The 18,642-nt window shown below is 33.9% G+C and overlaps 1 protein-coding gene across 1 annotated transcript in view; it reads left to right on the top strand.

Moving 5' to 3' along the window:
- LOC129534464 (protein eyes shut homolog) overlaps positions 1–18,642 on the top strand; it is a 512,806-nt gene that overhangs the window by 166,268 nt on the left and 327,896 nt on the right. The window lies entirely within an intron of this gene.

Here is an 18,642-nt window from a genome sequence, read left to right as displayed (position 1 = left end):
ATCAATGTAGCTGATTTGTAAAACAAAAACAAAAACAAAAAAAAAAACAAACAAATAAAACGGCCGGGCGTGGTGGCTCGCGCCTGTAATCCCAGCACTGTGGGAGGCTGAGAGGCAGACAGCAGACGGATTGCTTGAGCCCAGGAGTTTGAGACCAGCCTGGGCAAAATGACGAAACCCGTCTCTGCTAAACATAGAAAAATTAGCCCAGCGTGGTGGCGCGGGCCTGTAATCCCACCTACTCCGGAAGCTGAGGCAGAAGAATGGCTTGACCCAGGAGACACAGGTTGCAGTGAGCTGAGATCACACTACTGCACTCAGGCAGGTCAAGGGGAGTGAAACCCTGTCTATGAATGAATGAATAAATGAATGGAGGGAGTAGAGCAGATTAAGTAAGCAGGGCCATAGCGTATAGACCTGAAAGTGAATACCTGTGGACCGTCATTTAAAGGTTATACGCTGAGATCTGGGAAACAATTTCCTGATGCACATTTACTCTAAATCACTGGGTCATAAGCAGAAACGTGATCCGGAGGGATGAGTCTGGGAGCAAGAGTTAGTTGTGAGAACAGAAAGGAGTCTGGAGGCAGCCAGTACCTGAAATCCAACCAAATGGCAACAAGTGTCTACATACAAGGAAATACACTTAACCAAAAAGCCAGAAAGACTTGAAGGTTTAATAACTTAACATGCAAACATGGTTGTAGTTGGAAGGAAGAAAATAAAGTCACTTTGCCATGAGGAAAAGGGACTTCTCAAACTGCACAAAAATAGAAAGCATGCAAGTAGGGTTTCCAAGCTGCAAATAACCATGACCACAGCTCAGCCTACCCAGCCAGATTAAGAGGACTGGTAATGCACTGAAATATAATCTAGTATCTGTGAGACTTTCAGTATTTAAGGAAAGAAATGAAAGGTGCCCATGAACAAGAGGAAGAAGGAGCTGTAAGGAAAGTATGTCCACTTAACTTAGGATAGTAGTCCTCAAAAGAATTATGAGCTTACAAAATTGATGAATTAAAAAAATACATGAGCCTATACAAAAACTCCATAAAGGGAAAAACATAGAGACTATATAGTTAATTAAAAAGAATTTTAGAAAAAAAGGTGGGGAAAAAAACACTGAGGACAGATTTATCCCAAGAAAGATTAGATTGCAGATGATTACTTTAACCAACAATGAAGTTAAAGGAAAAATGGACTTTATGCAAAATAAAGAATTCAATCAGAAAATAGAAATTAAACTTAAATTAAAACTTAACATGTGTGACCGTCTCAATAAATACTAAAGACATTCAATAAAATTTAACATCTAATAATGATACAAAGATTTAGCAAACTAGGAGCAGAAGGGACCTGATGTGCAAAAAGCAGAATAAAGAGACACATAGTAAGCAACCGAGAAATGTTAAGCTTTTTACCACTTCCATTCATCATGGTAATGAACTTTCTAGTTAGTGCAGTAAGATAAAATAAATTATGGAAGTTTTGTAGATTTGCTTAGAAGAAAAACAAAATTCATAGATTACCCTCATAGAAAACCGAAAAGAAAATACAAAAACATTAAGGGAATGAATAAGATATTTTAGTCTGGTGAAAATCAATATGTGAAAACAAATTGCATTTCTACATATTAATACCAAAGTTTTAGAAAATATAATTTATAAATATGCAAGATACCTATAAATGAGTATAAAAATACAACATGTGTAAGATTATAAAACCTTATTGGAATATATTTAAAAGACTTAAATTGATATCTTGAATAAGGAGGTTTATACTATTAAGATGTTTATTCTACCCTACTTTACTTGTACATAATATTAATACACGTATGATTACATATATATTTAATACAATTCCAGTCAAAATCCCTAAAGGAAGTGCATCAGACTAACAGTGGATCTCTCTGCAGAAACCCTACAAGTCAGAAGAGAGTGGGGGCCAATATTTGACATTCTTAAAGAAAAGAATTTTCAACCCAGAATTACATATCCAGCCAAACTAAGCTTCATAAGTGAAGGAGAAATAAAATCCATTACAGAAAAGCAAATGCTGAGAGATTTTGTCACCACCAGGCTGACTTACAAGAGCTCCTGAAGGAAGCACTAAATTTGGAAAGGAAAAACTAGTACCAGCCACTGCAAAAACATACCAAATTGTAAAGACCATCAACACTATGAAGAAACTACATCAACTAACAGGCAAAATAACCAGCTAGCATCATAATGACAGGACCAAATTCACACATAACAAAATAACCTTAAATGTAACAGGCTAAATGCCTCAATTAAAAGACACAGACTGGCAAATTGTGTAGAGTCAAGACCCATTGGTATGCTGTATTCAGGAGACCCATCTCATGTGCAAAGACACACATAGGCTCAAAATCCCTATGGGTTTCTATATCTTTTGGAGAAGAAAAAACAAAACAAAGCAAAACAAAACTAGTAGAGTGAATTGCCTTCCTAGATAATAAAATATATTACAAAACTTAAAGTAATAGGGAATATATAGGCCAGGTATGAGGGCCTATTATCCAGGCATGATGGCGCATGCCTGTAATCCCAGCTACTCGGGAGGCTGAGGCAGGCGAATCACTTGAACCCGGGACACAGAGGTTGCAGTGAGCTGAGATCACGCCATTGCACTCCACCGTGGGAGTTGCAGTGAGACTCTGTCTCAAAAAAATAAATAAATAAAATAAAATAAGAATAGGGAATATTTAGTATCAGCACAGGAATAGAAACATAGAACAATGGAACAACAGATGGACGTGATTTACAAAATGAGGCGGATAAAGTGTTTAGTTTAATGCAAAAAAACCCACAAAATACAAAATTTGATCCCACCAAACAAAAATCAATTTCAATTGAATTAAGTTAGCAATTTAAAAAGGTAAAGTTTTAAAGTTTAGAGAATACAAATGACACTCTTTCTCTGACTTCACAAAAAGAAAAGGAAACATTTAAATTTTCCAAAGAACATATAAGAGGCTCTCTCTATAACTTCATAATAAAAGAAACCCTAAATCTTTAACATAAATTTTTAAAATCAGTAAATTTAATTATGCTACAAATGAGAATGTCTGTTTCCCAAAAAAACCTTTTAAAGCATATTGAAAAACAAGCCACAATTGGTAGGACATATTTGTAACATACAAAAATGACAAATGATTATTTCCCAGATAATACAAAAATCAGATACAAATGTGTAGGACAACTCAATAGAAAAATTGGCTGTGTATGAAAAACACAAACTGAAGCCACAATAAAGCCTGTTAAATACTAGATGGGCAAAAATCTTGAAACTTAACAATAAGAAGTGTTGATAAGAATAAAGAGTAACAGTATCTTATATACCTGGAAATTTTACTTCTTGCTCTTGTACTTAGCCACCAGGAAATATGCAGAAGAATGTTTATAAAGTAATTGTTCATAACTGCTAAAAACTGAAACAACTCTATTTTCTGTTCACACTGGTAAAGAAAAGTAGTATGTTAACACAATATTATATATATATATAATATATATATAATTCAACTGAGTGACCTAGAGATAAACATATCAACGTGGTTAAATCTTAGGAATGTTGTTAATTGAAAATAAGGAAGTCATAAATGAATAACACAGTGTACATACACCTTTTTTTATAAGTTATAAACACAAATGAAATTAACAACTATGCTGTTTCAGTTGGGGATCAAAACAAAAGATATAAAGGAAAGCAAATTGAAATTCAAAAATAGGGAATGCTTTGTTGAGGAGTGTGAGGCAGAGGACTGGGGCTGAAGAGACTAAACCAGTGCTACTGATGTTCTGTTTATTAAGTCATTAGACTCATTGTTTTATTATTATGCTTTAAAAGTTAAACAAATGTTGCATATGCTTATACAAATATATTCTTTATCAGCTATTACAAGTTCTATAATCCCTCACTTATCAATCTGTCACTTGGTTTTTCAATATCTTAGCTTTATATATCAGTGCATATAAATCTTTCATTTTCATTAAGTATCAGCAATTATGTGAATTTCATTGTGTTGATTTCTCCACTTTTAATTTTTAATACTGTGTAGTTAGATTAGACGTAGGTGCTTTCCTTCACCTCTCAATACCCCAAATAAATCTTTAACTGCTAGGTCTGCAGAAGGAGAAATTGCCCATTCCCCCCACCCCCGGCAATCTTCATCATTATCTTCTTACCTAGTACTGATTGGTACTGTATTTCAGAAAAAGTTGAGTATATAAGTATATACACCATGTATTACATGTGAAAGTCATCTTGAAGAAAATTCACAACTACACTAAAATGAGAAGTAAATACTTTGCTGCAGTGAACCAAAAACAGAGTAGTGCATATAAATAGCAACATTATTCATTCTAAAAATGGTTGAATTGAAAATAAAATTGTAAAAATATGTCTATGCCAGAATTATGATAAATACTGAGGCTGCATTTTGTGTTTTTCAGTCATTATCCAATTATCCAACCAACTACATAAATAGAATGTTAAATTAATTGTCTAAGAAAAAATTTACTTAAAGTATGTTGATATTCAGTAAAGTATATTTTCTTTTGGACCTTTGTAAAGAATTATAACAGACCTTTTTAAAAAATAGGAATTGTCCCTTTTTTTACTACGAAGTCAAAATATGTTTGTTGTAATATGTCCTAAAGATAATACCTTGCTCATATCTTGCATATATATACTTTTGAATGTATTAAAGAGTTAGCAGTATTAAAAATATAAAAATATCACAGAGACCTTTTAGAGGTAACCATATAATTTAAAGATTAAAAACAATGCAATTTCAGAATTTCAAATAGCAAGAAATATAGTGTCAAAAATTAAGGAAAATAATGTGGTATCCTAAAAATCATTTGACTGACAATATATGTATATCAAGTATATGTATACATCTAATGTATCAATTTACTAACCTGACACCTTCACTAGGATGCTTATTATTAACAGAAATATAATTACAATTAGAACACTTTCTGAAATCTATTTTTTTGGTTTGTTTGTGAAATAGTCGGTTGGTTGGTTTTAGGTATCTTTCAAAGATTACCTAGAGGGATAACTATCTTTTCCCTTCTAGAGATTAAAAAAAAGATTGATTACTTTAAAGCAATGAAGTGGTGTAGCATTAATCACTCCAGGATTTTTTAACAAATTCTTTTTATTTTCCATTTTTATTTCATTCTATGAAATGATTATATGTTAGTCGCACTGATTTTTCAGCCCCAAATTCTTATGGTATTTTGTTTTATTTTAATTGTCCCTTATAAGATTAATCTATTCCATCTTAGATGGGCAAAGTATAGTGTGGTTTCCTTGGCCAAGCTCTGTAATAAGCGTTACCTGCTTCAAAGAGAAACTATTCCTGACCCTGATGCCATTGCCCTGTCATAGCCTAGTTGGTAGACAATGATGCTCTCTTTGAAAGCACTGAGAAAAATTACTGATTCTCTAATAGAAACATCACACAGGAGGAAGCATACATTTTTTCAGCCAGTGGAAGATATATTAGTATTGTAGAATGCTCTCATTTTCTTGTTTTGTTAATTCAGATATAAATTATCTTTTGCAAAGTGTTGTCAATGCCTGCGGTATCCCCTGCTAGGGCAATGAACAGCATTTATCAATTCTCTCTTCCCAAGAGAAAGAAGAGCTAAACCATGGCAAATCTCCAAATACAACCTCCTCAGGTGGGATTGTCTAAGCTTCTCCTATAACACTGCCCCCTCCCATACTCATCTCATTTTTGTAAATAGCACCATTATGTATTCAATTGCTCAGGTCAGAATCCCCAAACATTTCTTAATTCCTTGCATCCTAGTCACCAAAATTCTATCTATCAGCAAGTGCTATCTATTGTAACATTAATATATACTTCCAACATATTCATCTTCTTCACTTCCATTATCTCCCTAGCTGCTATAACATCATCAGTACTTGGGGTACTGCAATGGCCCCCCAACTTGTCTCCCTTCTATTACACCTCCTCAAATGTGTTGTCTACATAGCAATCAGGATAGTCTTTATATTGTTCTTTCATTATTATGTAAATCATATATGTAAATCATTTTAATTATCCAAAAGACTACACATTAGAAGTGATTCTCTCTCCCACCTCAGAACTCTCTGTTCCCCAAAATTATTTCTTATATACCCTTCCTAATGTTGTCTATTCATATATACACTTATTTATATATATAGCCTCTTGTTTTCCTAAATCAGAAGATGCCATGAACAGTGTGTTCTTTGATGTTCTTTTTTAACAATAATTACTGGAGACTTTTCATATCAGTACACATAAATCTACTTCCCTCTTTTTAACAGCTACATAATATTTAATTTTATGGATGTGACATAATTTGTTTACATTCCTATGATGATGGATTTGTTGGTTGCAGTTGTGTGCTAGGAAAAAAAATGCTGTGATTAAAATATCACCCACTATATATTTGAATATATATGCAAGTGTATCTGCAGGATAAACTTTCAAAAGTGGAAAGATATATGCTTTTAAACACAAAATCAATATTGGCAATTAACCAAATTTCAAAAAAAGGGTGTCAGTTCAATTCCTATCACCATCTACAACGTAAGAGAGCAAAAACCTAAAATCTCACCATAATCATTTGTTTAAATTTTGCCAGATATGTAAAACATGAAAATATTTAAATTTTGAGTAGGAATGAGCAATCTTTTGTTTGTAACATATCCATATTCCTTTTCTGTGTTCTGACCTTTGGTTATTTTTTCATTGGCTTTTTGGTTAATTTATATTGATTCCCTCTGTCATAAATGTTCAAAACAGAAATTAAAGTTTTTATTTAGTCAAATTTATTAGTTCTTTAGCTTCTGATTTTGTTACTAGTTTCAAGTTTTCTTCTATTTCAAGATTTTTAATGTCTATATAGTCTTTCTATGCCATTATGATTTTATTGTATTTCTTATATTTAGGTCTTTAATGCCAGTGGAATTCATTTTGCTGTTAGGGTGCATTTAGTGGGGATGCTAGCAGGAAGAATGAAGCTTCATTATAGGGAACTATCATGGATAATGGAAAAGAAATTGCCCACAGCCGACAGAACACATGGCTAGGAAGAGAGGTGAAGTATGGGTGGGAGAGTTAGTAAGAAGGGAAAGAGATGGCAGAGCAAATAGAAGAGGCACAGAGCCCATGTCAGGACTTGGTGTTTGAGGAAGAAGTCTTTAACTACTTTTCTTTATGACACTGGCTCCACTGAATAGCAGTCCCATTAGAGCCTCTCAGATCTCTTTGAGCATTGGGTTGTGGTGTTAATTTCATGCAACATTTCCCCTCCAAAAAAGTTAGGATAAATAAATTTCATGGAAGCATACAAAAAGTTTGCTTGACTAAATATCTTTAGATTCTTCAAAAATTAAAAGTCCTACATATGTAAAACAACATTTTTTCAGTTACCCCAAAAGTATATTCTAAATCATTATTTTGAAAGTTGAATATTTAAAGCATGCACAATGTGACTGTTTTCATATTTTCTTGCTTTTTTAAATAGAATACATAGCCCATAAGCAAGTGCTTTCTTCGAAACATCAGGTATTTTTATGATAGCTTTACTGCTCACTATTTGCAGTGGCTTTATGTTTCTAACCCTTTTAACTTCTTTTGCTACTGTCAGCCTATTGCACTGTGTCTAATTTGGTGGAGTCTTACCAAACACCCCAGTGCCTGGTTAAGAACTTAGGGTTAGCCCATGTCCCCTAGAGAGTAATGCTGGTGACTCCTCAGAGACACGTGGCCATACAGAGGCTTGCTTCACCAAGCCTTCATTAGAGCTGTGTTCTGGATGAGTGAGGTTGCCATAAATCTAACCTCCATGAAAGTGAAGTGTCACTGTGACATTGCCTCAAATTTTGTCCTTAACTGACTTGTCTTTTTTGTTGTTGTTGTTAAACCAAAATTGGTATATAAGGTCTTAAATCAGCATCAGTTCAATAACACTCATTTTAAAAGTGGTTTGTAATAATGGAACTGTAAACTCACTGAAATGAAGACAGTTTCACCCTGAGGAATATAATTTTTGTTACACTTTTGCTGACTGGTAAACATTACTCACTTAGGTTTTTTTAGTTTTGGAGATTTTTTTTAAGCTAAGCACTCTATTGTTTTGCTTTCCCACAGGAATTTCACTAACCTCTCACTCAAACTTTAATCATTATTGCTTAGGTATTACCCATGTATTAATACCAAACTAAAACTTAATCATCTTAATTAAAACACCCAATCACTAATAAATTAATTGAGTATTTAGTGTCTGGGTGTTGTACACTTATAATTTTGTGAAGTAAAATTAGAAACTGCAATACGTAATGCAAGCTGATTGTCTTAGAGTTGTATTAACTCTTTGTAATAGCAACTCCCTCTTGATTCTCTTCTTAATATATAAACACTTAAAAAATTAGACATTTTCAGTTCTTGTGAAAATGTAAATTTTCATGTCAATTTTTATTTGAAAAAACTTCTATGAGTACCTGAATCTGAAAAGTATTGCCAATCTTAACTGTTTGACTGAATGATTAAAACAACTAACACGGAATGTGGAGGCGAAAAACCTAGAGCAAAGATATGGTCATAATTTTATAATTCACTGTGCTAACTCCAGGAAGTCCTAATCAAGGCAATGCTCTAAATAAGAAGAGTTATTTTTTGAAAAATACATACTATGATCCAGACATTGTACTAAGCACCTGATATAAAAATCCCATTAATACTCAGGACAGCATTTTCAAATCTGGAATTGGTTGTCAATTAACTTGCCAAAAGTCACAATTGGTAATGAGAAGTACTCAGATGTGACTAAGGTCAACATACTTGTCCTTTCTACTTTGAGTTTCTGAGATATATTCTTTGGTCAATTTTACTTTTCTATTCTCAGTTTCTGATCACCACCTGTTCAAAACTGGTTTGTTAAAAGACAATGAGTCCACAGCATATTCTAGCAATTCTTCTCTAGACATTAGACATCATGAAAATTTCCAGTTCAGGACCAGGAGGAGTTCAAGAAACTTCATTCAAAGTCAAGATAATTTAGCATCAGGCTAAGACATTTCATACAGCTTTCACCAATCAGGGTTTATTGTGATCAATTCCTACAGATCCAATGTTGGAGCAGCCTATACCTAGCAGTTGTGTCAACATATTATTAGTCTTTTCTTTCAAGCTTTCAATTTATTGTCAAAAACTGTAACTTTTACAGCAAACTATCAATACAATGGAAAGAAATAATTCTTCTACAAAATGCATATTGGCATTTTTTGTGACTTTAAATTGCATACTGTTATCAATCTTTGACATAAACGATTTACATTTTCTGAGGTAATAAAAAATAAGAAAAAGTAACATCAATAATCTGTGCCTTAAATTTTGGGGGTAAACATAACTCTCAGAATGACAAAACTGAATGAGAAAAATAGATAATTTTGTTTTGCTCCAATAAAATGTTAGAAAACATTTTATGGCTTCTCCACTGACAGATTGGGTGTAAAATATCTTCAATTCATAACCTCTTCCTATATCCATGCCGTTGACAATGTGACTTAGCAGCTATTTTCTTTTTTGTTTTTTGAGACAGTCTCACTCTTTCACCCAGGCTGTAGTACAGTGGCACGATCTTGGCTCATTGCAACCTCAGCTTCCAGGGTTCAAGAGATTCTTCTGCCTCAGCCTCTTGAATAGAAGAGAATAGAGGAACCCACACCCGGCAAATTTTTGTATGTTTAGTAGAGATGGGGTTTCACCTTGTTGTCCAGGCTGGTCTCAAACTCCTAAACTCAAGTGATACACCTGCTTCAGCCTCCCAAAGTGCTGGGATTACAGGCGTGAGCCACCACGCCCGGCCAGTCACTCTTTTCATTAAGAAGTGAAGTCTATTATCTCACACCTTGACTCTGGGGCTTTGTGATTTACTTTTGCCATTATTCAGCAGAAATGACATGGTGCCACTTCCAAGCTCGAATCTCAAGAGGTATTACACACTTCTACTGCTCTCCTGAATCCCCTGTGACTATTCTGTAAACAAGCACTGGCTAGCCTGCAGGACAGAGAGAACTTGTGGAACAGAAATCAGTAGTCCTAACTGAGACCAAGTTAGATCATTTGGATCCCAACAGAAGCAGCAGTTGTCAGAGGAAACCTGATTAAGCCTAGGTGAACAAAGAAGCACTGCCCACCTAAGCCTAGTTCAGATTAGCAACCTGCAGAATTGTGAGTTAAGTAAAAGTGTGGTGTTTTGGAGGGGTTTGACATGGCATTAGCTAACTAATAAATCACTATTAGCTAGTACATGGTCCTAAGTTTCTATTTGAACCTGAAAACTAAGCAGCCTTCCCATTACCATACAGGCATTCATTGTTTTATTGTTGTTGTTTTTCTTTTATCTCACTAGAGTATTGAATATTCCATCTAAAATATCTATACCAATAGAGAAGATTAAGCTTTAGCTATGCAACATGTAAATACATGGGTGTGGAATATAAGGATAAAATCTGCCTTTGTAAATATAGTCCTACATATTAAAGCACTTGCTAACGGCAAAGACAGAAAGATTATTGCATAACTTTGCATATTTGAAGTTGCAGGCTTTATCTTGTTCTTTTACTGAGAGAAGATGTTGCTTTGTTTTTCATGGAGCCACAAAAACAGAACAGTTTTTAGATCCTAATTTTTGGGTCGATAACTTTAGGTATCACACTACCTTCTGGATCTACATTTAATAAGGGTCTGTTTTACAAACCTATACATCCATATGGATTTCAGCCAATCGTCAGAGCCAAGAGAAATCGCCATATCCTGTTGGTTAGGAATACTTATTATAGCCATGACTTCCTTTATTGGGAAATGAATATTGATAAATTAAAAACAACAGTGATAATATGGCTTTCATGAAACAATACTAAGGCAGAAGAGAAAACACATCATCTTGAAAGAGAAAGAGCACCTCTAAAATATAGTTTACTGTAGATCCATGGGAAAATGCCATATTAAATCGAATTCAAAAAGTTATTAAATAGGACAATGCTGTCATAAGGAAAGAACAGTCTGGCTTAAAAGAATAAGAAGATGAGATATAAAACCAACAAGCTTAGATGAAAAGGGATCTAGGTAAGATAAGAAAAGATTTCAATAAAACTAATATCGCAGAAGTTTGAGTAAAATACACATTGGATTTACGAAGAAAGCTAGTGACTTGAGAAAATCAAATCAGAAGAGAAAAACTTTCAGAAATGTCCCCAGAATAAAGAGGAAAAAGAAAAAAGAGAGATGACAGTGAGGAGATTATAACAGTTAAGATTTATTGAGCAATTATCCTGTGCCAGATTCTTTTTTAATAATACAGATTACTTTTTTATCCTTGTAACAATCTTATGTCGTTTGCACTAGCATTTACTATCATCACCTTACACACAGAAAACTGAGGCAAGGAGAGGTTATGAAAGCTTCCATAGCCTGCAGAATTATAAATAATTAAGCTAGAATTTAAACAAAATAGTCTGACTCCAAAAATCATGCTTTTAGCACCAGTGTAATAATGTCGCTCCCTTTTTCCTGAAGAATAAAGACATTAAAAAGAAAACTTTCTGGTGTCGAAATGAAGGCTTGTGTAAACATAACAAAAGAATTCACCAGATTCTTGCAAAGTTAATGAAAAGAGAGACATACTGGGTAAGTCTTGGAAAAATTGTTCCTATTGAAAAATATGTTTTAGATGGCTGTAAGAACTCAAGCAGGAAACAAAATAAAAGAAAACGAAACTAAAAGAGCTTACCTTTAAGATAACAAAAATAGTATATGCCTTAAGATGTTTCTCTCCAACATTAAACAGCCAAAGAAAAGCCAGCAAAGCAAAAAGGAAGCTCACCAGGGGGTTGAGTGGGAGGGAATGTTTAAAAAATATCTGTCAAATTTTCACTTAGGTATTGATGATATAGAAATAGAGTCTTAAAAAGCATACTACTCATATAACGTAGGGAATGTGTGCCATCAACTAAGAATGAAGAACTTGTGATTTTTAAAGGAGTAGTGCTAATAATGAACCATTTTAACATAAAATACAGTACATATATAATTATAAAAATACAAATTATGCAATTTGTATTTTTTGCAAATTACAAAAAATAATCTGAAATTAAATATATATAATATAAAAATATTGAATAATATTTAGAATTCTAAAACTCAGATAATGTTTACCAAAACTAGCAAATGAAATTAGTCTCCTCTGTGTTTGTGTTAGGATAGGGTGGTAGAAAGCACTAAAATTGCTTATATTATAAAGGAAGAAGTGTTATATGACAAAATCACTTCTGAAATAAATGCACATGCCATGGGCACATTGTTAGGAAACTTAGATCATAATTACGTTTACAATTTTATCTCATCTAAATGGGACTTATACAAGTAATCAAGAATACAGTAGCCTGGCACAGTGGCTCATGCCTGTAATCCCAGCACTTTTGGAGTCCAGGGCGAGCAAATTGCTTGAGCTCAGAGGTTGAGACAAGCCTAGGCAACATGGCAAAAAACCTTCTCTACAAAATATACAAAAATTAGCCATGCATGTGGTGCACACCTGTAGTCCCAGCTACTCGGGAGGAAGAGGTGGGAGGAGCCCTTGACCCTGGGAAGTGGAGGTTGTGGTTAGCCAAGATGCAACTACACTCCAGAAAAAGAAAAAAAAAAAACAAAATAACCTAATATTAGGTATATATCCCATTAGTAGGCACAATAAGAAAAGTATAACAGATAGCAACATCTCAATATATGCCAAAACGATGTAGGTCATACCATGAAAACTCCTTTGAGTTAAATGTCCTAGAAAAACAGTACTTGAATAATAATAAATGATTAAGATCTCATTTTAAGTTAACAGAGAAGAGAACATCATGGTCATTGATTATATGTTGATAAGACATGAAATAAGTGCTATTGAGACATAAGGAGAAAACTTTTCATTACTATTTACCATTTATGTGCAAGTTCTGGACAATAAAATAAGACAAAAACATAAATAAGATGTTAATCATAAAATAAATACAAAATAAAGTTTTTATTTACGTGTCTATATCTTAGATTAAATATATCAACCAAAACTCTAACAGTATTAAAAAATCAACCTAACATTCTCAGTCTCACTTTGTGATTGTTTCCTTTGATATGCAGAAGCTTTTTAGCTTGGTGTTATCTCATTTGTCCATCATTGCTTTGGTTGTCTGTGCTTTTCAGGTCTTTGCCCAGACCAATGTCCTGGAGTGTTTTCCCAGTTGGGAAGGGTTGGTCGGGGTGGGCCGGGAAAAATAGGAATGCTTAATGGGAACAAAAATGCAGTTAAAATGAGTATGATCTAGTATTTGGTGTACAATAGGATGACTATAGTTAACAATAATTTATTGTGTATTTTAAAATAACTAAAAGAGTGGAATTGGAATATTCCTAACACAAAAAAATGATAAGTGCTGAAAGTGATAGATACTCTAGTTACTCTGATTTCATCATTACACATTGTATACTTGTATAAAAACATCACATGTACCCCATAAATATATATACCTATTATGTATCCACAGCAATTAAAAACTAAAAACTAAAAAAAGATATACAAATTGGAAAGTTAAGAGAAGTTAAAATTTTTTAAAAATTAAAAATTAAACTAATGGAGATATACCAATAAAGGAATTATTTTATATATTATCAGTAATAAAATAAAGGATGTTATGGAAAAGATAATTCATTAAACTATAGAATAAAAGCATAACAGTCCTAGGAATAACCTCCACAAGTATAATGCAAAACCTGTCTGAAGAAAACTACAATATTGCTATAAAGACTTTAATAAATGGAGAAAAATCTTAATAGAGAGGGTAGATTGAATATAATAAATATTCAAATCTTCAGTATAGATGTTTACATCAGTCCTGTCAAAATTCTAACAGTATCTCCATTACAAAATTTAAAACTAAGCAAAGGTATGCATCTCTTTCTTCCTACTAAAATCCCATTGCCGTTATCAAAGGGGTATAAGAACTACTTGATAAGAAGGCTGGAAAACTAGTGGGTGTACCAATATTAGTTAGGATGAAATCGACCTGTGGGAGACATAAAACAAACAAGCAAATACAACCAGGCGGTTAAAACAAAATAGCATTGTTTCACCCGTAAATATAAGCAGTCCTGACTAGTATGGCAGCCTCATGGTGGTCAGTAACCCAGGCTTCTAACTGCATGTCCTGCCATTCTCACTGTGTTTAAGATAGCGAAACTCCAGCAATCCTAGCTGCATTGCAGCAAATAGCAGGGTAAAAGAAATGAAGGAAAAAATACCCCCTGCCCCGCCCCATTAAAGAACACTTCTCAGCATTTCACATATTACTTCACATATTTCATTGGCCAGAACTTAAGTCACATTTACATACTTAACGCTAAGAGAAGTAAAACATTAAGTCTTTACTTCAGATGGCTAAATGTCCCAATAAATATAGGAATTCCTGTTATTCAGAAAGAAAAAAAATCAGAGAATATTGAAGGGAAGCATGCAGTTTCTTCCACAGGCACCTTAGGCAGATAAAATATTGAAATAATTATGGAATACATAAGGCAAATAAGTTTTGTTTTTGATAAAACAATAATAAAAGTTAGAAATATAACTCTATATCTGCAAAAGGGGGAACTGTCAAAGAAAAATTTCACCAGAGATATACAAGAAAACCTTAATTCAAGACGATTGCAATAGGATAGAGAAATTGAACTCAATTCTGCTGAGACAACATGCACACACAGAACTCAGATTGTGTGTGTGTGTGTGCGTGTGTAAAAGTGCTGGGAGAGATTGGGGGTAGGTTGGTCAATGTGATTAGGCCATCTGTGTTTGCTAATTGGCACACATATCAAAGTTAGGCTCCTGCCCTCTCAGAGACTGGGATGGAGGGGCAGGATCTCCTTCCAAGATTACATATCAAAGGGATGGCTCTTAAATCCTTGAAAAAGATATTCTTGGGTTGTGAATCTGGCAAAAGGCTGGGAGAACACTTACATCTCAAGAGGCAGAGAAATAATTTCCAATTAAAATGTTTATAAAGTAAATGCTCTAAGAAAAGGGAGGTCAGAGACCTACATTCAGAAAGAAGCCTATCTAAACGTTTAGACAAGTTGAGGGGAACATTACAGCTGTTTTGGTCCTAACTTTATTTCAAATATAACAGGGCTGGGAGCAAGAGTAGCCAGTGGGGTAATTGGTTGAACGATCAATTCTAGAATAGTAAAATCACCATCCCAGATCCCAGCTTTTGTAAGTTCTGGTTACAATATTTGCTCCCTAGATATACCTGGAAGAGCAGGTCTTTGAATAAAGAGGAATCCATAGTAGGTGGTTCTTCTGAAAGCAGGGTTAAGCCTCAGATAACTTCATGTAGCTAGAACAAACATGGGGCCTCTGTTCTCAGAAGGCAAGTGCCCTGAAGGATTACTTTTATGTATTATGTAATACAGTATTATCTTAAGCACAGAGAAATTCTAAGTCCAAATGACTCACAGTATTGATCTACCTAAATTCCATCTAGATATTTGGCTGACAAAAGTACTGATTTGATATGTCACTGTGTCAGCATTTTGGGTGTTGAATTAGGTGTCTATGGGGGTATAACATGGAAAAAAACTGTAAAGGAAGGGCTCTAGGATCTCACACTCATAAATGGGAACGATAATGAACTTTACGTTTAAAAAATTTCAGAATGTGAGCAGCCTAGAAGTACTGAGACATTTTCTTCTTTATACTTTAATGCAGTGACTTAATATCTTGAGGTAAATGCTATTAGATTATTTTTATTTTGTGTGATAACTATGCTGACTTTGAAACAGGATAGCTGTCATATTCCATCTGGCATACTGTTGCTGTTAGAATCTGTTTTGTCTTTATGTAACCCAAGATTCAAGGGTCACACTTTTTTCTTTCGTTTATTGTCATTTACCCACTTTATCCTCTGAGCTAACATGCTATAGCACAAAGTCCTTCCTGCATTTGTATTAAACAGTATGGAAAGTTATTTATTTCATCTCTGATTAGCAACCGATTTATTTTAGTGCCATTCTCATTAGGCCAGCCTTGGGGGTTCACTCTCCAGCTTCTTTAGTGCTCTGTACTTTGCTACTGCAGGAGATTTATTTGCATTGGGGTGTCTGAAAAGCTCCTTTTACAATGAATTGACTTGTAACTCCTGAAAATTAGAAATTTGAAATAAGCAGCCTATTTCATACTGTACCATGAAGTTAATTTTTGCTTACTTTCATATATAACATTTGAATTTAATTTCTGCTGTGTAGGAAAAGGTAAAGCAGATTGATTGGAGGAAGGAATGAATACGCATAGCTTCTTAGAATCACATGGCATTCTATAGCCTAAGAACACCAATGGGCTTTTCTGTGGTGCAAGAGCCATATCAAGATTTGATACCAGTTTGAAGATGGTGGCATGAGAGTGTGAAAACTTGCACTGAATCTCAAAATTTGCCCTGGATCCTTTCTATGTGATGTAATCAGGGTCTTTTTAGTTGTCAACAATTAAGTAAGGTCTTGGGAATGTACATGTAGTGTTTTCTATTGTCGCAGTGTAAAATTGGAATAATGATCACTGTTGCTGTCATGGCCAACATCATTATCATCATCATCATCATCATCATCATCCACACCATTCATTGCAGAGCAGGGTTGTGAGCATTCCTGGATACTTGTTAGACCAGGTGTTAAATTACATGTCACTTCTTGATTTGGTGTTGGGGAAAGGACATAGTATACATAATTTCATCCAATGAACTAAAATGAATTGTGTACCTTTGCTTGATATTGTGTATCACTTTATACTGGAGATAAAAAGATACATAAGTCATAGGCCCTGCCTTTATATTTATAGTTAAGAAAGAGAAACAGATACAAATAGATAATTCTAATAATATATGATATGCACTTTGGGACACAGATGAGGGGATTTGGGTCAGCTTGGATATTGAGGCCAAACTAACTTTTGAAGAGGAAGTAAGGATAAATAGATTAAAATGGCAAAAAGGGTGATGGCTTAAAGAAAGCAAGCAACTATCAACTACTAAATAGAAAAACGGAGAAATTCTGTGGACAGTGACATTTGAAAGTCCTCAGAGAATAGACGGATCATGAACTCTAGGCCTGTTTTAAAAATTAAATTTACCAAGCTTTATTGTATAAGTTGGAGGGAAAACTAAAGATGGTGAGAACAGTTAGGAAATGTTTCATTAGTCCAAACAGGAGATTTAGTTCTAAATGGCAGAGAGAATAAAGAGTAGAGAAAGAAATGAAAGATAAGCCAAAGATATATCAAAGTTTTTCAGTCTGAATGAATGAGAATCAGGAGTTAGCTTTGAAGGAAGAAATGTGTTTTATTGAAAGACATAATAGATTTTGAGGTGTTGACTACATATAAGAAAGGAAATGACCTGCAAGAAACAAATAATTGCGCTGAAGTTCTGGAGAACCAATGAAGGAGGAATAGCATTGGGAATTACCAGTGGAGAGATATGGATTTATTTTTTTCTTGTTATCCATGATGTAACTATTTGCATAGCTCTCATTATCTTGATCTCTCTGCCTCTCGTGGGCATATACATCAAAAGAAACATTTATTGTTAAGCTCATAAATGGTAGGTCATGTTCCCTAGCTGCCTTTCACTCCTTCATAGTTGGTAGTACATAATGACAAATCTAATTACTACTTTTGCTATTGATGGCCATGTGTGCTCTTCTGTAGATAAGCATCATACAGGCAGGCCCCTTAATAACTTTGCCACAGGACAGATGAACGTCAACAACTTCTCAGTATGATTAAGTAGAGGCTTTTCTTCTGCTCCTTTGTCCTTTTTTCATTGCAGCTTAGCAATAAAAAGAAAACTGGTAGTGTTGAAAGACAATAGTAGCCAAATCCACAGGAGCTGCTTAAATGAAATATCAAGCACTACCTCTTCAGTATTAAGTGGTTTCCACATAGCCATCCATTGTGAACCCCTAGTAGGCTGAAGCAAAGTGTCTAATGAATTAGTATGCTTACTCCTACATCTAAAATCAGTCATATGAAGAAGGTCCTGAAAGCAACCACAATGAAGCATGAGCAGATGTTCACTTTTCCATTGTTTGCATTTGACTACCATGTAAGATTTAAATCACATACATTCTACATGTATGAAGGACAAATGAGCTATGTAGTGAAAATTTATCAAGATGAATCTATGTGTAAAAACTTAGTAGATTTAACATATTGACAGATACTCATTTTAAATTCTAAAGTATGTAAATTTTGTCAAAATTAAGAGTATTATGATTATATTCATGATACTTAGGGAAGTATTTTAGACAATGTCATTTATAGTAAATGATTCTCAGATTTTTATATAAGAATTAAAAGAATATTCATTGCTGAATCAGTAGCTCTTACAGTCACACATGGAAATATACAAAATATGAATTTTAATTATTTGGAAGACCAATGAACTTTTTTTTAACTATGTGATCATAGTCTAGATACTTGTAGAGAAGAAAATGAGGTCAGGAAACATAAAATTTTTCATAATAAA

The sequence above is a fragment of the Gorilla gorilla genome, chromosome 5 (genome assembly GCF_029281585.2).
Source record: "Gorilla gorilla gorilla isolate KB3781 chromosome 5, NHGRI_mGorGor1-v2.1_pri, whole genome shotgun sequence".
In the NCBI taxonomy this organism is placed as follows: Eukaryota; Metazoa; Chordata; class Mammalia; order Primates; family Hominidae; genus Gorilla; species Gorilla gorilla.
The sequence above is the reverse complement of the archived record's forward strand: the minus strand, read 5'-3'. Positions and strand labels throughout refer to the sequence as shown.